The sequence below is a fragment of the Oryctolagus cuniculus genome, chromosome 17 (genome assembly GCF_964237555.1).
Source record: "Oryctolagus cuniculus chromosome 17, mOryCun1.1, whole genome shotgun sequence".
Taxonomy (NCBI): Eukaryota; Metazoa; Chordata; class Mammalia; order Lagomorpha; family Leporidae; genus Oryctolagus; species Oryctolagus cuniculus.
The window spans coordinates 39896202-39919178 of NC_091448.1; positions in this window are offsets into that span (position 1 = coordinate 39896202).

Here is a 22977-nt window from a genome sequence, read left to right on the forward strand (position 1 = left end):
GGTCATGAACTGTCTTTTCAATTAATGTGTCTGGACTTTTTATAAGTCATTAAATAATACTCACCACTAATCTTGACCTTAAAGGGCTCCATTGGAGTTCATATGTATGAATGCTCCATAATTAATTTAAGTTGCAAATTATACCATTTCCTTTTTTTACAATTATAAATAATACTTATGAAAAACTGATATAACATTAACATTAATATCTCCATTTAATTCCACAGCCAATGGATTACTAAATCAAAACATGTGGATGTCATTAGGGCTCTTTATCAAATTATCACATTGCTGGAAAATTTGCAGTTCACTGAAATGTGAGTCTATTATTCTTAAAAAAATTTAGTAATTGCTAAGATGACATTAATCTTGTTAAAAGGAAAAGCCAACCATGATAATAGAGGTTAGAATAGTGATTTCCTTTGTGAGTGTTGACATCATGAGGAAGCCTTGTGAGGGCCAGAAATGTTCTATATTTTCATCAGAGTGGTGATTAAATGATTGTGAATTTCATGAACTTGAACATTTAAAATTTCTGCACTTGCTTATATATACAATATACTTTAATACAAGTAAACAGAAAAAAAAGCATAGCATTATTTGCTTTTCTTTTGAAATATTTTATTTATTTATTTGTGTGGTAGAGTTACAGACAGAGAGAGGGAGAGACAGAGAGAAAGGTCTTCCATCTACTGGCTCACTCCCCAAATGGCTGCAATGGCTGGAGCTGCGCCAATCCGAAGGCAGGAGTCAGGAGCTTCTTCTGGGTCTCCCATGTGGGTGCAGGGGCCCAAACACTTGGGCCATCTTGTACTACTTTCCCAGGCTGGATCCGAAGGGGAGCAGCCAGGACTAGAAACGGCACCCATCTGGGATGCAGAGGCTCTAGGCAGAGGCTTAGCCCACTATGCTACACCGCCGGCCCAAGCATTATTTGCCTTATAATGTGTACGTTGATTGATTTATGATGGAACTGTAGTGCCCTGATCACTGATCCCCAAAAAGACTCCAGCAACTTGAACACCCCAAAATGCAAAAGCAAGGTTTTTATTAAAGAGTGCAAGCCACTACAGGGACCTCATCCAACCATCCAGTGCAGCGGAGGAAGGAGGAATGTCCATGTCTTTGTTTGGGGATGCTTTTTTAAAAAATTTATTTATTTTTAAAATTTTTTTATTTTTTAATTTTTTTTGACAGGCAGAGTTAGACAGTGAGAGATAGAGAGACAGAGAGAAAGGTCTTCCTTTTCCATTGGTTCACCCCCCAAATGGCTGCTACAGCCGGCGCTGTGCCAATCTGAAGCCAGGAGCCAGCTGCTTCCTCTTGGTCTCCCATGCGGGTGCAGGGCCCAAGGACTTGGGCCATCCTCCACTGCCCTCCCGGGCCACAGAAGAGAGCTGGACTGGAAGAAGAGCAACCGGGACAGAATCAGGTGCCCTGACCGGGACTAGAACCCGGTGTGCCGGCGCCACAAGGCGGAGGATTAGCCTAGTGAGCCGCAGCGCCGGCCCATCATGCATTTTCCAATACTGCACACACTTTTAACATGCAGAATTTGCAGAATGTGGAACACCTGAGTGTCTGCAGGTGCCTCTGACCAGAAAGGAGTTTGAGGCACTCCAGGATGCTGGCTTTTCAGTTACTCCAGGGTTAGCCCCCAGGCAGGTGCATCATGTCACACTGATCTATGAGGGGCTGCGTTGCCCTAAATGTCAATTTTGTGTACATTTTTCATTTATAAATAAAGTCATTATATTAAATAACCCCCAGGAGCTCGATAATTTCTCGTCTGAGCTGCCTTCGCATGGGAAGTGCAGCCATAAGCAGATAACAGAGATAGTTGTGAAAGTCATTATTCTTGGGAATCAAAAGGGGACAATAAAAGTGAAGGGAATTAGCCAGCACCTGGATAGTGACTTACTTAACGTGACCATGGGCAAGTCTTCCTGCCCTTGAGGTTCACAATCCTCATCCATAAGGTACAGGCTTTGATGACAGTTTTCCCTCTTTTATCAGCTGATGGATTGCTGGGAGAGGACTAGAATGTTTTGTTGACAGAACAAAACAGTAAAGTCTTACCTGAAGTTATGGAATCTGATACTATCATTGATTAGTGATTTCTATCACAGATAAGGCAATAGAGAATTGCCACATACAGAACACGAGGGCAATTTTAAAAACTTGAAATTCACACACAGTTTGTTCATATGCATTCTACTCGAACTTTTTGAAGATTCCCATATGGATGATTTAAATTTTTTTGCACCAAAATAAATTTACCGAATTTTTTGAAGTCCTCTCTTATCTGCCATAGTTGTTATTTTTAGGTTAAATAGCACTTAACGCTCTTCTTTAACTTTGCGGAGGAAATATGGCCACCACCAGAGAAAAAGAGAGGAAAGCGGACCCCTCCTCCCAACACAACCTTGCAAAGTGCTGGCAATTAGCTAGTGAAGCAGCTGCCCCCTTGTTCTTGTCTAGGGAGGGAAGATGTCCTAAGTTCTGCTTCTGTCAACTCCGGTCATAAATCTGTCCTAATAAATCTGCCCTGGTATCTTTTTACAAATGTATCGGGCTCACCGACCACTGGAAGTGTGGTCCTAAGTCACGTAGACTGCAATTTAAACCCACCAATGCTGTAACGGCTCAGGTATGATGCTGATGAACAGATAAATATTGTAAGAAACTTGGGATTGTGGCTCAGTTCTCGGGAAATGATTCCAGCTGAGCCCACTGGCAGGTGTAATAAACTGCTTGGATCCTCCACTGTCTCTGGTGCCTGTTTGAATGGAGGGAGTTTTCCCACCCCAAGTCTCTGTAACAAGTTGATTTGTCTACAATTGTTGGCACAGGACCCTGCTGGAGGTGAGGATGTTAGGAGCTATACCAGGAGAAGCCGAGAAGCCTAGAGGCTGGAATGAGAGATTTGGCTCCGGGAAACACTAGTTAATATCTCTGTCAAGATATTTAGCTTCTCTATATGCAAATACCTTTTCCATCCTTTCATTTTCTGATGTGAAAATAGGGTTTGTTGTGAATATCAAACCATCCAACACCAAAAAATTGCTTTGAGGAGTAGGATGTGGTGAGTAATCCGCTTTAATCAAGCATCCAGGCAGGCGGGCATGGAGTCCAGAGGATAAATGATCACAGACACGTTGCAGGGATGGGCCTCTGGGAATGCATATAAGGGAGACCAAGAAATAAAGCTATTTCCCAGAAACAGCAGACAAGGAGCTGCTGGGATCCTGCCACGGATCTCAAGAGTGGGGCTTGTGAGCATCAGAGGGAACAGGACCTCGATGCCAGCCAGCATTGACAGGTGCCCAAGCACACAGGATCTAATTGCACAGGAAGTTTGGAGAGTTCAGTCAGATAGCCTCTTGATGACACAATTTCCCTCCCTTTTGTTTTTAAACTGAGTTAGAGAAATCTCAGTGTAGAAAGTTAAAAGGAAACTATAGGCTATGCAAATGCAGCAGCTGTTCTGGGCAGGGGCCCCAGCTGTGTTGTTTGGAGAGTAGTCTTTCTGCCTTTTCTCTTTGTTTTCTCCTTGATGAATCCCCAAAGATTTGCTTTCTTGCCCACGGCTCAACGGCTAATGGAGGGGAAGAAGCAGTTCGCAAGGAGTAGAGGGCAGGAAAGTGGTATCTTGCTGGGAAAATCCAGCTCCTGGCCTCTGGCCTACTTCTCAAGGAACATGATTAGATGGGACAGAGTTCTGGGAATCTGGATTTCTGCCCGCATTGTTCAGCTGTGTCCCAGTGTCACAGTGTGACAGAATGAATCGAAAGAGGGGATTTGGATTTAACTTGTCCGTTTATAAATGAGAGAGGAATTCAGAGGTGTACAGATTTGTCACAGGTTGCACAGTTACTCCACAATAAGCCAGGCCAGCTAGTGGACAATCAGAACAAGAGTCCCATTGTAATTCCAATTAGAGGGAAGGACCAGGCGGAAAACCATAGTGACCAACCGCCCAGGAATCTCAGCGACTATCCAATACACCAGTCCCCAGGCTTGCCTGTAGTACCAAGGTGTCCCGGGCAATTATTAAGAATGTGGGGAGGGTGTCTTTGCCCAAACCTACAGAATCCTAGAAGATGATGTCTCAAATTCTCTGCTTAGGAAGTGCTCCAGGTGACCAGCTTATCTTTAACCAACATGAACTTGGTAGCCTTGACTAGCTCAAATGCCTCATTTGCAAATGCATAAACTGAGATATAAGGTGGGGAAATGATTTTCTCAAAGCCACTTTGACAATTAAATAAAGAGCAGAAACCAGAATTCGGAGCTGGGGATGCATGGGGCCTCCCTGGCTGGTCCTTGGAAACTGCTAGGGTCTTTGTTCGTAGGGAGGCTCCGAAATCTCCAGGGTTTTGTGTCTACAAGTTCACGTTGCAATGACAGGCAATACTGACCCACATGGAAAGTAAAACATTCGAGAGGATTGCTGGGTAAAAGGAGTGTGGCCAGATTCTGTGTGCTTGTGGGCCATGGAGCTGACCCCATCAAACCCTTGCATCAGCAGTCCCCACGCACTGTCTCCTATTTGCTGGGTACAGGGAACACTGTGAGACTCAGTAAACCATGAGCTGGCGTTTATTCTTGTCCTTTGTAACTCCATGGAATAAATGGAATTGTAGGATACACTCCGGAGTGCTGTGCTGGGGATAAGGGCCAGGTGTGAGAGGGAGGGGAGGCAGGACTGGTCTGTTAGGAGCTCTTAGACAGCTAGTGGTCCTGAGTGGTCCAGTTGCTCCTGGGGCTGGGAGAGCGCTCTTGGGATGGGTGTGGAAGTCTCCTGCCTGTTCTGCTGGTGTTTGTGGGGATATCTGCCATGACCCTGGGTTCCTCGTTGGCTTGGCTGTGTGCATTCTGCTGCATGCCACTCTGTCCCCGCTGGTGGCCCAGGTGGTGTGGTCTGAGAGACATGAATCGGGGAGTTAAAGATGAAATGGAGTTTGCCCACTGACTGCTGTCCTTTCCTAAATCCTATCTCTGTGTTATTGGTGTGGTAGGCAAGGAACAGGACAGAGAATTAGTGTGCCTAGGTGTCATTAAACAGAGCACCCAAGTCTCTGGATGTTAGGGCCAAGCTCTGCCCTGGCTCCTCGTCTACAGTGCAATGCACAGAACGGTGTGGGACAGCCTGGGGCAGCCTAGCACGCTTGCCTCTGGTCCAGATGCCAGAGCTCCCCACTAGTGAAGAGCAGGGGGTCTGCTCTTCCCTTTGCTTGCTCGGCTGTTGGAGTCTCTGTCCCTGAGAACGTCCCTGGTCACTGTGGCAAGTGCAAGCCACAGGAGACTCCTGTCCTCATCTGAAGGCCTCTGCCTGGAATGACAAATGTCACTTCTGCTTCCTGCTATTGTCCCAGCTGGGCCACATGGCTTGTGTGGTCCCACCCCTGCACAGAAAGTCAAGCACTGGTCACTGCTGCGAGTTCCGTGCTGTCCACGCCAGCTTGGGAACCGTGAAGCCTTGTGAGGCAGTGACTGCCCGCGGGGGTGTTCCTTCCCTAAACACTCAAGCACTTCACAGGAAGGCAGTGCACTCATTTTGAAAAAATGTGTTTATTTTCATCTGAGGCAGAGTGGTGGGTCTACGTGGGTTTGTAACATTCGCTGTACTCCCCAGAAGTCTAAGTAGAGTGTATTTTATTGCTTTGGTTAAAACAACCCCTATAAACCCACAACTGGTTTTTATCTAAATGTCAGCAGATGGTACTAGTGATGGTCTCATCGGGTCATCCACAGTAGCTCAGGAAAGTGGGAAATCATTGAAGTCCTCAATAGACAGAGGTGTTCATTTGTACTTGGGTGATATTTTTATTCCATCATTTGTTGAGGTCACAATTAGGCTTCTGAAGATTACAACCTGTGGTTTAGCATCTGTGGAGCTCCGTAAATGAGCCATTATGCTCTGAAATTTCTGTGTCACACAGAAAATAGTCACTGTTGCTTACAGCCGCATTTTTAAAAATTTAAGACCAAATACAATAGTCTACTTTGAATGAAACCATTTTATTATCTTTATATCAAGATAAATTTTTTCTTCTATATTTGAAAAAGTTTTTACTTGAAGGGCAGAGACAGACAGACAGACACACACACACACACATACAGAAAGAGAAAGAGAACAGGAGCTCCCATATGCTGATTCACTTCCCAAATGCCCACCGCGGCTGGGGTTGGGCCAGGTCAGAGCCAGGTCTCCCACGTGGGTAGCAGGGGTCCAAGTACTTGGGATATCCTCCACTGTTTCTTGTGCACACTAGCAGGGAACTGGATTGGAAATGCAGTGTCTGAGACTCAAGCTGACACTCACAGGGCACGTGGGCCTTGCAGGAGGGGGCTTAACCCACTGTGCCACAGCGTCGGCCCCTTTGGGAGCTTCTAGCTGGCAGGAGGCATGGGGGCCAGAAGTGTTCCACAAATTTTGTCTCGGGCGGTGGTTCTCGGCATAGAAATATATATATATATATATATATATATAGTATACTTAACTTCATTGAACTTTACTGTAGGAAAATACTGCGTTGGAAGAAGTGAGTAAGGGGTTGGGCATTTGGTCTACATTCTACATGGAGCCTGGGTTTGATTCCTGGCTCTGGGTTCTGACTCCAACTTCACACTAAGGTAGAGGTTCCGGGGGGGGGGGGGGGGGGGCAGCAGTGATTGGAGACATCTCAAGTAATTGAGTTCCTGCCACCTTCATGAGAGACAGTTCCCATGTGGGCATTGCGTTCCCGGCTCCTGGCTCTGGCCCCTGCTCAGTCCTGGCTGTCGTGGACATTTGGGCAGTGAACCAGTGGAGAAGAGCTGTGTCTGTCTGTCTGTCTCCATCTCTGCCTCTATTTCTCTCTCTCAAATAAGTAAGGGAATAAATCAAGTAACAAAAATTATTCTAAGATCAGTTCAAATGTTTATTGGTTGGTATTTTTCTGTGCATGCTCACTAGTTTGTTTTACCTTGTGAGCTATTGGATCATTTCCTTAGCTTAGATCATCTTTATGATTTTTCTTCTGTATATATGAGACTTCAGAACTTCTTGTTTATTCCATTTAAGAAAAAAAAAAAACCACCGTTGTTCCTTTCAGCAACACAGAAGTGACAGAAAGGCAAACAACCCTGGCTCTCAGGATTTCCTCTCGTGAGTAGGAACTTAAATCATTCATAAAGCACTTGACTGTCCCCCGCCTACTGCGTGACTCAGCGGCAGCACCTGGTTGAGTTTTGTCAGGACCTAAGTTCATACAAACCCACAGTCCATGTGCAGGCCCCCGTGGGGATCACCCAGAGCATTTTCCTTCTGCGGGCACGTGGCCTGACACAGAGCTGCATCAGGAAAAGAGAAATAGCAGCCCTGCGTTCATGGTGAGGAAGCACAGCGGGTTCGCAGCACTGCAGGGGAAATCCTGGCTCGCCTGCTAAGTAGCCAGAAGGCCTAAGTAGATTCTGTTAGGTCCACGGTTTCACATATGACTTGAGGGGGATGAACAAGATCGAGGAGGACAAACAGGTTGCAAGTGCAAAGCCCAGGTGTTTGTGGAAAAGACAGTGAGAAGGTATGTTGTCTGTGAGAAGTAGGGGTGGAGCTGGTGTTTGACTCTGTGATTAGGACACTGCTTGAGACGCCTGCACTTCGTATCAGGGTGCCTAGGCTCCAGTCCTGGTCCTGCTCTCCATTCCAGCTTCATGCCAGTGTGCACCCTGGGAGGCAACTGACAGTGGTGCAAGCAGTTGTGTCCCTGATATCCATGGGGGAGGCCTGAATTGAGTTCTGGGTTCCTGGCTTCAGCCTGGCCCAGCCCTGGCTTTGATGGGCATTTGGGAAGTTAATCAGTGAAGGGGATCTCTCTCTCTCTCTCTGTAACTCTGACTTTCAAGTAAATAAATAAATAAATCTTTTTTAAAAAAAATCATGACGATGAGATCTCTCTCTCTCTCTCTCACTGTCTTTCAAATACATCAAATAAATGAATAAATAATTTTTTAAAAACAGAATAGCAATGTGATTCTCGACTGATCGCCTCCCTGGCTGCAGGGCCGGGGTGAGCCCGAGCTCTGTGACAGGTCGGCTGTCGCTAGGCCAGGAGCTGCTGCTCCCTCTGCTTCGTTCTCCCACCACGATCACCTGCTGGAAATGAGCCTGGTCTGAGGCCTGGGTGTTTAGGGCCTTGGGACTCGGCAGAGAAGAGCTCTTTGCTGCTTAGCTCTAGGACGGGGAGGATGATGGTGAGGATGAGACTCTGAAGCCGAATGCCAGGATTCGGGCTCCCATTTCAGTTCTCTGCATTTCCGTTTCCCTAGTGGTGACATGGGTGTGGACTGGACAAGCTGACACAGGTAAAAAACATTGAGTTGTTAGCATATGCTAAGTATTCACTACACAGGTAGTACGAGTATTGACAAGGAGGGGAATGCGGTGATCAGAGGCCCTTAGGAAGAGACCCAGGGCCTGGACCACTGGACAGAAGGGTCCCTCAGCTACCCTCGTGCTTCCCTATGAAGACATGTAGTAGAGAAGCCCTTCAGGAATGTCAGGCTGTAGAGGAGGAAATAGAGCCTCCTGGAAACAGAGGCATATGAGGCCCCAGGACCCTCACATGACACAACGGTGCTGAGTGCTCTGGGTCCCAGAAGGGACTGGGAACGACCCCAGGCCAGACAGACATCATTGCCCAAGTTCTGCAGGGAGTTCAGAGATTGTGCCCGCAGGTCCCTTTGATTTTACAACTTCCCTTCGTCTGGTCTGGAGTTTTAGTCTGGATTGAGAAATCTCAGTGTGAAAAGCTAAAATGCAACTTCAGGGTGCCCAGGTTCTGCAGTTCCCTGCAGCTGCCCGGCTGCAGTCTACAGAGAATTGGCTCTTCTGCCTTCTCTTTCCCTCTCAGCGGCTTCCTGATTAGCAGTTATCTAAAGCTGATGAGAAAAAGTGGCTGCAGTTTAGGAATTGGTGAATGGTGGGAGTGTAGTCTAGACCATGGGTTCCTGGTGGACAGGGGTAGATTAGCATTGGGAAAGGGATGAGCCCTCTAGTGCGGGAAGCTGTGCTCTGTCTTTTCAAGTAACTCCCAAGGCGTGTAGGAGGTCAAGGTAGAAGAATATCGCAGGAAATTAGATTCTGGCTACATGCTTCAGCTTTGTCCTATGTTTACTCACAGGCTACAAAATCCTAGGTAGAACTGAAAGAGACATGAGAAGAAAGAGAGGAAGTGCTTTATACACAGCTGGTCCATGGTGACCCAGGGCTGGGAACAATCAGCGGCCAACGGAGGAGTTGGGAAGGTCATGACAAGGACCACAATGAAAGTTTCCGACAGTGGAATCCGAATCTAAATAGGAAAGCATGCAGGAAGCTCAGATCATATCCCACATTCTGGTCTCAAGCTAGAACCCGGGGGTCCCCAGGGAAAACGTTGAAAACCCAGATGGGACGCTTTCCCACAACTCAACTTTCTGACTAGGAATCTGGGCATAAGGCACGGAAATAAACATTTTTCAGAAATAATCCTGGCGATATGAGTTTGCAGCCAATTTGGAGACCATTGATCTCGTGCCAAGTATATTCATATATGGCTGAGTCCCTTGGAAGGAAAATGGTTTGCACGTGCTCCACTGATTTAGTGAAGAGGCATGGCCAAAGGAGAAAGCTGAGGTCGTGGTGCTCAGTGATGACTAGCACACCCATGTTTGTCCCTGGTCCCTGCTGGGAGCTGGATCAGAGGTTCCAATGTCTCCAGTGCTTTGAGTTTCCAGGTTCATACTGTAGGAGGTGGAAGACAAATGGGCTGAGGACTTCTTCCAAATAAAGAGCTGTGGCATTGCAAAGGGAGGGCAAGCAAGTTTTGTTTGAGGTCTGGCACTAGGACCCACCTCACCACTCCCTGACTATTACCATTCCCTGTCTTCTGCTCAAGATTTGCCTAGTGCCAGAGGGTCTTCTGCCTATCAGTATGTATGGTGGCATCTTAGTCAATTTCATTCCAGTTTCCATGCACTCCTACATGTGGGAAATCCCTTCCCTCCTACTCTCTCCCAGGGAGGGCACATAATAATGCTTGCCAAGAGACACGGCTCCTAGAGCTGGAGGAGCTTGTGGGTGAAGTCATCTTCCGGATCCCCTCAATTTCTGTCTGCAATAGAGGCTTATCCCTGGTTAATGGGAAGGGAGACTGACACCCAAAAGAACTTGATATGCCCCAATGAACCAAGAGTCAGAGCCAATCTGGAATCAGCGCTGTCTGCTGCTTCCCATGTGTCTGAGTGTACTGCTCTATCCAAAGCCCCCTGTCTTTCCCCAAGACCCACAGGCAGGAGCCCTCCTGGTTGGTCTTACACTTGGTATACAGCTGGTTTCCCTGCCAGTAGGTTCCAGCTTGGAAGGAGGAGCTGCAGTGGAATCTCAGGAGGTCACAAAAGAGAGGGGTCCCTGTCTCTTAAAATCCATGTTCCCAATCCTCTGTAGTTGGGGCTAAAGGGATAGTGAAAGAGGGGAGTCAACGTAGGGCTTGGGCTGGGTCTGTCCTGAAGCACCACCTGTGATGCTAAGTATCTTAATGAAGTCTCACTTTGTCCCATTCTTCCTACAAGCTCCCACTTCCTCTCCATCGTCCCTGCCACTTCCTGCCTGGACCATTTCAGAGATCTGCTCATGGGTCCTCCCTTCCCTGCTCTGTCCTGCCCCAGCCACCAGCTTCCTCTTCCTGACCTCTGATCAGGCCACTTCCTTTCCCTTCCCTGCTGGTTCAAACACTTTCACTATCTCTCTGTGCCCTTCAGAAGTCCATCTTCACATTCAAGATCCTGCAAAAGGTGACTCCAAGATTTCATTGTAAAATTTCTAAACTTTTCTCTTAAGCCTGTACCAAATTCCATCCAGACGAGATTTCTGCTTCTTGCCTACTGTTCTCCTCTCCATCCTAAGCTGGCTCCACAGAACTGTCTCCTTTGATCTCACTCTCTCCTTTAAGACACGTCCTGCTTAGGCTTCATCTCCACTGGCCACTCAGTCTGTTGGCGTGGGCTCTTCCACAGAGCTCTCAATGTATACACAGTAGTTTTTCTCAAGGGTGGAGGATGAATTGGGAAAGACCCAGTGAAGGACTCCAGGAAAACATTTCAGAGGCTGCTGTAATTGACTGTGTAGGAGAGAGGACACAGTGGGCGGGAGAGGAAAGGCATGGCTGTGGGGCGATGCTGGATAATGACTGAAGCCCTCAGGTCCCAGGAAGCTGAGATCAGGCACACGGAGCAGCAGCCTTGTCTGGCTTGAACCTGTGAGGAGACCAACAAAGTAAAAAGGCCACTCATTGGGCTCATAATCCCCATTCCTAAAACTGTGCCCCCAGCTTCCCACTCTACTAGCTTCACATTTCCAGCTTCATGTTGCCCCAAAATAAAATGTAGCTGCCTAATTTTATGAACAAAATGCACTCTTGGAAATCCCAGAATCATACAATAATCTGCAGTAGACCTGTTTTCAAAGCTGGTGTCTAAGAAAGAGCCCAGAGATCTGGTGGCCTGGACTTCAGACCACAGGGTGTGACCCTTCAAGTCCCTCCCGAAATACATTTCCTATCATCAACAAATATTTATTTATTTATCTATTTGAAATGAAGAGAGAGAGAGAGAGAGAGAGAGAATATTCCACTCCCTAGTTCATTCCCAAGATGGCCATGACAGCCAGCACTAGGCTAGGCCACAGCCAGAAGCCAGGAACTCCATCCAGGTCTCCCACATGGGTTATAGGAGCCCAAACAAATGGGCAAACATCCACTGCCTTCCCAGGTGCATTAGCAGAAAGCTGGATCAGAAGCAGAGCAGCCTGGACTTGAATTGGCATTCAGATATGGGGTGCTGGGGTTGCAAGTGACAGCCTAATCCATTGCACCACAACGCCAGACCCAACATTCTGCATTTCATTCAGTGTACCCTGAAGAAGTTTCCAGGAAGCAAAAAGGGGAACCCATGGGCTGGGACTGGGCACATTTTCCATCCAAGGCTAAGAGTGACAGAGTGGAATGGGCAGGGACAGAGTAGGTATGCTCAGTCTAAGAACGGAATATACTTTCAGTTGCATCATCTTATGGTCTCCACTTGGAGAAGATGCCTTCTGTAGAAAGGAAACTGCAGATCCAGAATTTCTCCCATCCCTGCCATCGGGCAGCATCTCCATCATGGATGTAAACCATGGCTGGGATTCCAACCAGGAGGTTTGAAAAGTCTCTGCCTGTCTAAACCTTGCTCATTCCTTTGCAGTGTGGGATGGTGTTAAATCAGAACTTGGCCTCAGTGATGGATTCCAGAAACCCTACAGTTAATGTTGTGCCCGAATTTCCCAATCAATGCACAAGGCACAGTTGCAGATGCAAAAGCAGAGGTTTATTTGTTACCAGCCAGCTGGGACCCCCCCCTACCCGCACACAGTCTTTTAGCCAGGAACAGGCAAAAAGCCCTCTCGTTTGCATAAGAGAGGTTTTTATAGCCTCACACTTACAAGGGCGCAGGTCATCTCCTGCGTAGCTTACCTTCTTATTCTCTATATGGCAAGGTATTGGGACCTAACATGTTCACTGGTTCATTTAAACGTAAAGACTATCTACGCTATGTGGTAGGAAGGCCACACCAAGGAGATGGCACAGGGAGGAACTGGCGGGAAGCATTGGGCCATAAATTCCAGGGGAGCTGGGGGGGGCAGAAGGTCATAAATGCCAGGGGAGTTTACTTTCTTTGTTCTCAAGGACCCGGCCTGCCTCCTTCCTGGTCCAGGGTGAGGCTTATCATGGCGTTATAGCAGGCAAGCAAGCAAACCAGAGTAGAGAAGAAAAACCAGCATTTAGCAAGCTAGGGACTTCAACTCCCACAGTTAACACTCTTGGATCTTAGCATCAGAGGGTGTAAAACTGACACATGGAGATCTTGGACAGCTGTGGTTTTTATTTACACTGGAGCTGTCATAGTATTTCCTTGAGTGAAATTACAGGGGAATATCAATAGATCCCAAGGCAAGTGGAGTGGTCCATGCAACGCAGGAGCTGGTGGCTCCAGGGAACAACACAGTGCATTTCACACTGACCCAGTAAAAATCCCTCCCCACAACACTCACATCAGGACAAGGTGTCTGATGCAAGAGTAATGGACAAGGTGTGAACCTAACCCAGATCTGGCTTCTTCTTTTTGAAGATTGGCTTCCTCTGGTGGACACTTGGTGCAGGAGGGAAATTCTTTAGTGTACAGTTCTGGAGAAAAACATTGCCTTGGACACTGGCTGGCAGGCATTTCAGAGACAATTGTCAAGTTGTCCCTATACTAGGTTCCTGCTGTTCCTTACCACCAGTTCCTCAAGTGCTTGTCTTTTATTCTCCACTATTCCAAATATGGAGAAATTATTTGACTTCCTAAATTGCTCAGATTTTATGCTAGACCACAGTGCTTCTGCCACTCCAATTGTGCATTTCTCTTGTTTGATGGTAAATCTGCCCAGTCAAGCTTGCACTTTCTTTTCTAATCAACGGATGGGGTTTTACTCAAACTCCCCAGGGACCAACAGTCATCACCTAAATCCTGTGAATGACACGTGGGCATGAAAAGAGGCACAGGGGCCCTTTCCAAAGGGAGCTGCACGCCTATTTTGGATGTTGGATCAATAGATCAGGGGCTATGACCTTCAACTGAATTTCTTCAAGGTAAAGTCTTACAGTGTCCTTGTCATGGGAGCAGGGAAATGCCCACTTGTGTCTACTTGACAGATGCCCTGTGCTTGTCAAATACCAGGTATGGAAGAGGTTTAAGACTACCTGAAGCTGCAGCTGGTCTCACCTTTGGAAAGAGCAGGGTAACACTGCGGTAAGGGCTAAATGGATTGCACATGAGAAGTGCTTTGATCAGTGACAGTCACAGTGTACGCTTTCAGTAACTGAAGTAGTCATTATTTCACAGAACTTTAGAAGACATGGCCAGGGGACAATGGGAAAGGACTAAAAGACACGACAATGAAATTCTCACAATTCCTCTCAAATAATGACTCATGCCTATAAATTGAGATGTGTTATAAGAAACGCCTTGCGTCATATAACAGTGATGGTGAGGCATGCCAGTTAGAGGGAAGAGGTCCCAGGTCTCTTGGCAAGGGTCAGATGTTGGGAGTGCTCTGGGCTCCACACGAATGTGGGACGTAGTATAGGGACAGCAGTCTCCCAGTGACAGCAGTGCCATAACTGGGCAAGTGTTCCTGGAAGCCGGCGCCGTAGCTCAATAGGCTAATCCTCCACCTTGCGGCGCCGGCACACCGGGTTCTAGTCCCGGTCGGGGCGCCGGATTCTGTCCCGGTTGCCCCTCTTCCAGGCCAGCTCTCTGCTATGGCCAGGGAGTGCAGTGGAGGATGGCCCAGGTGCTTGGGCCCTGCACCCCATGGGAGACCAGGAAAAGCACCTGGCTCCTGGCTCCTGCCATCGGATCAGCGCGGTGCGCCGGCTGCAGCGGCGGCCATTGGAGGGTGAACCAACGGCAAAGGAAGACCTTTCTCTCTGTCTCTCTCACTGTCCACTCTGCCTGTCAAAAAAAAAAAAAAAAAAAAAGTGTTCCTGGACCTCAGGATGCCGATCTGTTATTCTCATTGGCTAATTCCTCCTTGGGACTTCAGCTTGGTGCTACCTGCCATCTTCGGCCAATGCTTCAGACCATCTGGATTTGGAGGCCGCTCTGCCCAGCTCACTCCCTTCTGTGCAGAGGGAGTGGCTCTCTGGCTTTTTTTTTTTTTTTTCCTGTGTTTCTCTCTCTTGGTATTTTCCTACAGCAACTACCTCCCGTGGATTCAATTCATATCATCTGTTGCTGGAGAATGAGAAACCTGGAATTGAAAATAACTCTGATTGGGGCTGGAAATGGGTACCCTCTGTGGGATTGGAACTCTTGGTCTCCTACTTGGCTCCCAGGGACACAAAATGATCAGGTGGGGGTAAACCTGGAATCTGGTCCCAGCTCTGTTCTGTGGTTCTGTCTCAGATTTCCCCTGAGACCCCATAGTCAGAGAAAGAATGAATAGGACTTGAGAACTCCTTGTATTCCACCCTGTCTTTGCTCAGAGAGAAAACCTAGCCCCCAAGAGCACAAGCCAAACCATGCAGGGTATTAGAGGTCCATTTGAATCGATGCTCAGATCCTCTGAGCTGTCCCATGAGCCTTCTACTGTTGTGGGCTTTCTCATGCCAGGCTCTCAGTTCTTTCTGCAAGAGAACCAACCAGGATTTCCCCCTGATCTTTCCTACAGCTGTTTGGGGCTCCTTGGAAGGAACATGCTACCAAGTCATTTTCCTAGAGAGGCCGGCATTGCACTAGCCTTGAGCTGGCAGATGCCTAGTAACTGATGATGTTGCCTGTGTTCTCCATGCCAGGGACTATGGAGTTCATGTGTGTGATCTAATTTAATCATCTAGAGCAATCTCTGAGGTGTGCACAGCTTTTATAGTGCTCATTACAAAGAGAAAAGAATTGCGGCTTAGAGCTCAATGCCTCCCTCACATGGGGAAGCCCGTGGTTGTGCCCTCTAACCAGGCCTAACACTCACACGCCTTTATTCACACTGGAGTAGTCTATTATTTCACATAATCCTCTGGTGGCAAGCAGCTTTATCTACATTCTACCAGTGAGATTGAACAGTTTGGGAAGCTACCCGGAGCTGGAGCAAGTCCAGGAGGTAAAATAAGTTCCTTTAGCCCCACTCCCACTCCAATTCATTGAACTAGAATCTGTGGGGGAAGATCACTTAGAATCTGTGCTCTTCAACACGTCCCTGGTGATTGTAATGCAGTCGATTAGAAGCTGTCTATCTAGTTCAAGAATCTGCTTTATGGTTGGGTAAACTAAAGTCCAAGGAGGAAACATGAGTTTCCAAAGGTGATGTTATAAAATAGCTACAGCACAAAGCCGGAACTCATCGACTGTGCCTCAGGACCAGGTGCTGCGTCTTGTAATGAATGTTGTGTTGCTCTGCCTAGAGCCCTTCCTATGAACCCAGAGGAAGGCAGTCACTTTCCCATCTTTGGCAGCATTGGTGGCCAACAGGTCTTCACTGTGGGCTCCATGTGAATTGCCCTTGGCTATAGACAGCTGTCCCCCTCAAGGCCACACCCACCAATCTTGGTTGACGGCGGCATGTGAAGGATTAGTGATCTAATTTTAATTTTGGAAAATTCTGAAGGGCCAGTCCAGAACATCCCATAGGGTTAGGCATTCCTTCTGAAATAAGAGACTAATCACTGCTGTTCACACCTCCTCTGGTAAACAGGAGCCCCAGCACTTGGCAGGCAGCTCATCAATACTTGGGGAGGTTACTCTGACCCACATCCACAAAGGGCTGTCCATTGTGACTGGACCCTGAGCAGGAAGGGGCTCTGCAATGGGTCCAGCTGAGATGTGAGTGATCCAGCAGCTTGGGCCATCAGACCAGGTGGACTTTACTACATTAGTGCTAACCGCAGTGGGCGAAAAGTATCCTGTGCTCTGTGGAGTCTCTGGTTCTGAGGAAGAACCTGGGGTTCAGGCACAAAGCCAGCCACATGAAGAGAAGAACTGATTGAGGGACAATTTCCAGTGGGTTGTTGGACTCTTGTACAGAAGAAGACATTGGGTTCCTTTGTAGCCAAAAGTGCCCATCATGAACCGAGTTCCATCAAACCCATTGAATCACAGTTCCAGATGGGCTCCACAGCAACGCACTGTAGACGAAGCAGCCCACTGGGACTGGGCACAAGCAGAATACAGCAGCCAGAAGAGCAGGGGGCTGACTTCCACACCAGCCACACTGCCGTGCCACTCCTTCAGTTCCCACCACCATAGGGGAGCCGATAGAGCAAGAGAAAGATTAAGCTTGGGTCACAGATGGTTCAGCTCAGTGTGTGGACACAGCTGAGAGTGAACCACAGTTTTAGATCAACTTGGGGACCTTGAATGACAGCAGTGAGGAGCAATCCTCTGGATGGATGGATAGAACATGGGAAACTCTGCTAGTCTTCCACTCATAGAGAAATACAGGTAGACTGAGGTTAGAATGCAATCAAGCATTACTTTAATAAGGCAGCCCATTTTGAGAAATGTGGTGTTTGGGGATTTCATCATGGTGTGAATATCAGAGCGTATTTCACAAGCCTAGACAGTACAGCGTACTGCACACCTAACCTAGACGAGGTAGCCTGATGTTCTGCCAGATTGCTCTTACCTGATTTACTCTGGTCAGTAATCTTGCTCCACACTCAGGTTATGTCGTTTCCAAACATTCTTCTGTTGCTGTCACCTTAGCACTTGAAGATTTTCACATTACATGATGAATAAATGATTCCTGAATCACTTCAGATGCCCAAAGCTGGTGGTACATTCAACATCAAGGTCAAGTCTAGCCTTTCCTTGCAATATTGCTGGCAAACATTTTACTTTGGCCAGGATCATCCTGGTGCTGAAAGGGATCCGCTGCTGTATTGTCTTCCAGTCTAGTCACTCGACCTTTGTCCACTTCACGATGTCAAAGTCCTGTTGGTCTCACTGCCTTCCATGAGGCTGATCCCTTGACAGCTTCCAGCACTTATTCTTTCCTTCTAACACTGTAGCTGTGTTGGACTGAGACATGCCTGACCGATGAGCAACAGCCATGCCTGATTTTCCTCCTTCATAGCCCTTAATCACTTCCAATTTCATTTCCCAGTCACTCGACCAGACCTCTTACTGGAAATATCAGCAGTGGATTTTGTGTGGTTAGGGGCCATGATGAATAAAACAACAAAAGACTAAATCAAGCACAAGAGAAAATGATGCAATCAGGAGATGCATTAAACATGAGATGTATGCGGCTGCTGCCAGCAGCACAGCACACTGTCTCACAGTAGACTTTTTTCTAAGTAGGAGCGTATGCTAACACGAAGATAAAAGTATAGGTATAGCAAATACATAGATCAGTACCATAGTGGTTTATATCATTACCAACTACTGTGAATATACATGCAAGTGTGCCTCAGAAATACTGCAAGTTTCGTTGTAGGCCACCCCAATATAGCAACTATTGCAATCGAGGGAGTTTCTTGGTTTCCCAGTACATATATGTTGTGTTTGTACTATACTACAGTCTATCAAGTATGCAATAGCATCTGGTCTAAAAGAGGGCACAGGCCGGGGCCGCGGCTCACTAGGCTAATCCTCCGCCTTGGGGCGCCGGCACACCGGGTTCTAGTCCCGGTCGGGGCGCCGGATTCTGTCCCGGTTGCCCCTCTTCCAGGCCAGCCCTCTGCTGTGGCCAGGGAGTGCAGTGGAGGATGGCCCAACTACTTGGGCCCTCCACCCCATGGGAGACCAGGATAAGTACCTGGCTCTTGCCATCGGATCAGCGCGGTGCGCTAGCCGCAGCGCGCTGGCCGCGGCGGCCATTGGAGGGTGAACCAACGGCAAAGGAAGACCTTTCTCTCTGTCTCTCTCTCTCTCTCACTGTCCACTCTGCCTGTCAAAAAAAAAATAATAATAATAATAAAAGAGGACGCAGACCTTGACTAAAAAATACCTAACTTCTAACAAACTCTACCCACTACTGGAAGCTTCAGTGAACTGTAATTGTTTTGCTGGTGGCGGCTTTTGCACCAGTGTTGATGGCTGCTGCCTGATAAGAGTGGTGGTTGCTGAACTTTAGGGTGGCTGTGGCAACTTCTTAAAATAAACAATGAAATTTGCTGCATCATCTGACTCTTGCTTTCATAAAAGATTTCTCTGTAGGGTGCAATGCTGTTTACTAGCATTTTACTCCCAGTAGAACTTCATTAAAAATTCAAGTTAAGGGACTGGCACTGTGGCATAGTGGGTAAAGCCACTGCCTGCAGTGCCAGCATCCCATATGGGCACCAGTTCGAGTCCCAGCTGCTCCACTTCTTCTTTTTTTTTTTTAAGATTTATTTATTTATTTGAAAGTCAGAGTTACATAGAGAGAGGAGAGGCACAGAGAGAGAGAGGTCTTCCATCCAATGGTTCACTCCCCATTTGGCCACAACAGCCAGAGCTGCACCGATCCGAAGCCAGGAGCTTCTTCCAGGTCTTCCATGCAGGTGCAGGGGCCCAAGGGCTTGGGCCTTCTTCCACTGCTTTCCCAGGCCATAGCAGAGAGCTGGATAGGAAGTGGAATAGCCAGGACTCAAACCAGTGCCCATATGGGATGCCGGCACTACAGGCAGCTGCTTTACCTGTTAGGCCACAGTGCCAGCCCTGAAGCTGCTCCACTTCTGATCCAGCTCTCTGCTATGGCCTGAGAAAGCAGTGCAAGATGGCCCAGGGGCCTAGACCCCTGCACCCTGGGAGACCTAGAAGAAGCTCCTGGCTCCTGCTTTGGTTCAACCCAGCTGTGGCCATTGCAGCCATCTGGGGAAGTAACCAGCTGATGGAAGACCTCTCTCTCTCTCTCTCTCTCTCTCTCTGTGTCTCTGCCTCTCTGTAAGTCTGCCTTTCAAATAAATAAATAAATCTTTAAAAGAAATCCGAGTTGATCCTCTCAAATCTTGTGCTGCTTTATCAATAAAGTTTATGTAATACTCAAAATCCTTTGTTATGATCTCAACCATGTGCATAACAGCTTTATGAGGAACAGTCTCCATATCAAGAAATGGGTTTCTTTGCTCTGCCATAAGAAGCAATTCCTCATCTGTTAAAATCTTCTCATGAGATTGCATCAGTTCAGTCACATCTGCAGGCTCCACTTTAAATTCCAGTTCTCTTGTTATTTCTACCATATCTTCAGTTACTTCCTTCACTAAAGTCTCAGGGGTTGATACAACTTTTGCCAAGCTTCTTGTTTGTTGATATTTTCATTTTCTCCCATGAGTCATGACTGTTCTTAATGACATCTAGAATGGTGACTCCTTTCTAGAAGGTTTTCAATTTGCTTTGTGCAGATCCATCAGAAAAATCACTATCTTGGCAGTAATATCCTCACACAATGTCCTTCTTAAATAATAAGACTTGAAAGTTGAAATTGCTCCTCAATCCATGGCTGCAGAATGGATGCTGTGTTAGCAGGCATGTACACCACGTTAACCTCATTCTACATCTCCATCAGAGCTCTTGGGTGACCAGGTGCACTGTCAATGGGCAGCGATAGTATGAATGGGATCTTTTTTTAAGCAGTGGGTCTCAACAGTGGGGCTGAAACTATTCAGTAAATCATATTATGAATGGATGTTGCATCAACCAGGCTTTGTTTTTTTCCCATTTACAGAGCACAGGCAGAGTAGGTTTAGTTTTTCTTAGGTCCCTAGAGTTTTCTGAATGGTAAATGGCATTGGATTTACCTTCAAGTCACCTGCTGCGTTAGTCCCTAACCCTCAGAGAGTCAGCCTGTCCTTGGCTGCTTGGAAGCCTGGCATTGGTTTCTTTCTTGCTCTGAAAGTCTGGATAGCATCTTCCCGAATATAAGTCTATTGCATCTACATTGCAAATTTCTTGCTTAGTGCACTGATGGTCTCAGCCAGCCCTTCCAGATAACTTGCTGCCTCACCTTGCTCTTTCATGTTTAGAGGTGGCTTCTTAAGCCTCGTGTCTTCTGCTACTTCCTCACCTTTTGCAGCCTTCATAGGATTGGAGACAGCTCGTGGCTTGCTCATATGAGGTATTTCTTAAGGGAATGTTGTGGCTGGTTTCATCTCTTCAGACCACTAAGACTTTCCTCATCAATAAGGATATTTCATTTTTTGGCCATTCATATGTCTGCTGGAGGATCATTTTAAATTTCCTTCAATAACTTTGCCTTTGAATCACAACTTGGCTGTTTGACACAAGAGACCCAGCTTTGGGCCTCAATCAGCTTTTCATATTCCTTCATCATTAAACTTAATCATGTCCAGCCTTTGATTTAAAGTGAGAGATGTGTACCTCTTCCTTTCACTGGAACAGTTAGAGGCCATTGTAGGGTTATAACTTGGCCTACCTTTAAGAGAATTTTCAGAGAATAAGAATGCCAGAGAAGGAGAGAGATGGGCAAAGGGATAGTTGGTAGAACAGTCAAAATATACACATTCATTCAGTTCGTTGACTCATAGAGCCTCAGAACAATTCCAATTGTAACATCAAAGATGACAAATAATAATACAAAGGTGTGCAAAATTATGACACTAGCCACTCAGCGACAGGAAGTGAGTACGTGCTGTTGGACAAATGGTGCCCATAGACTTGCTATGCCAGGATCGTCACAAATCGTTTCCAGAAGGGGTTGATGACAGCATTGATGTCCTCAAGTTCATCTGTAGGAGCTGGGGGAGGGGTGTTATTCACTCCAGTGACTTTCTCCTTGCAATTTCCGGATCACAGAGCTCAACAGAGTCTGAGAGGCTTTCTCTTAGACGCATTCTCTGGATCTCATTACGTAAACACGTGAATTCAAGCGGCACAACGGGTGGGTTTGGTGGAATTTGGAATGCTGCCAAGATTTCTCCCTTTCAGGACTCCAGGACTCCAGGACTCCTTCACCAACTGCTGACAGTGGCTGTGTCATCATACAGTGCTGATAGGCAGCCAAGAACTCTGTGCTGAATTTTCTCTGTGGGACATGCCCTGGACAGAAGTCTCCTGCCTTAGCCAGAGTCAAGTCCTGCTCCAGGGGCAGTCTGCAGTCATGATAGGGTGAGATGAGGGATTAAAAGCATGGCCCTTCATTCCCATTTGGGTTATCCAGTTCTAAAGCTCCCAGTGGGATTGGCTGAGACCTAGGCTGCAACTGTATCACAATACAGGTTCCGCCTCTGCTCAGCCCTGCCTTCCACACTCTCCACTACACTGCCCACAAACATTTCCACTTCAGGGTTTGCTTACCAGAGAGATAAGTTGGTGACATCCATGGTTCCTGGTTGGGATATGTGTGCCATCAGAAAGATTAAATATCTTCAGTGCTGTGTGCCCACAGTTTCATGCTCCAAGGCATTTAAGTTACCAGTTGGAGGTAATTTGAGTTCCAGATGTCTTGAAAAGGAAGAGAGAATATTTGACAAAGGGGATGTGAACAAATTCTGCTCAGACTTTCTTTCTTTCTTCTTCTTTTTTTTTTTTTTTTTTTATAGGCAGAGTGGACTGTGAGAGAGAGAGACAGAGAGAAAGGTCTTCCTTTTTCTATTGGTTCACCCCTCAATGGCTGCTATGGCCGGTGCACTGTGGCTGGGGCACCGTGCTGATCTGAAACCAGGAGCCAGGTACTTATCCTGGTCTCCCATGTGGGTGCAGGGCCCAAGCACTTGGGCCATCCTCCACTGCACTCCTGGGCCACAGCAGAGAGCTGGACTAGAAGAGGAGCAACCAGGACAGAATCCAGCGCCCCAACCAGGCCTAGAACCCCGTGAGCCAGCGCCGCAGGTGGAGGATTAGCCTATTGAGCCACGGAGCCGGCCTGCTTAGACTTTCATAAATGAAAGATTCCTCACTCCTCTACTCTCCTTCACTGACCTCTTCTCCAGGATTTTCCTGGAATCAGAGTCTTGTGATCTCCATGAGCTAGCTGTCCTGAGACCACCCCACAACTGGTACCTGTCCCATATCAGTACCTGGGACCACCCCACAACTGGTACCTGTCCCATATCGGTACCTGGGACCACCCCACAACTGGTACCTGTCCCATATCAGTGCTCTTTCTAATGCTTCATGCTACCAATTATTTGCCTTGTGACATGACCAACACATATTGTGGACCAAAGAGAGTTTAGTATGAATGAATCCTCTTGGAGACCTGCTATGCAATGACCCTGCTGGACATAGAGTGGCACAGTAGGACATCAGCCCTCCAGATAGGCAGATTCAGACTTTCTACAGTTATACCAGTATGGCATCTAGGACCCTTGTCTGCCCCTTGGAGACATAGTTGTTCTCTGTTTCTGGGTACAGGGCTCACAAGGTTGACAGAAGTTCAAGTTGATTTCATCTGCTGAAGGGTGCTGCTTTTAGAGGCTTGGAGGATCCTGTGTATTT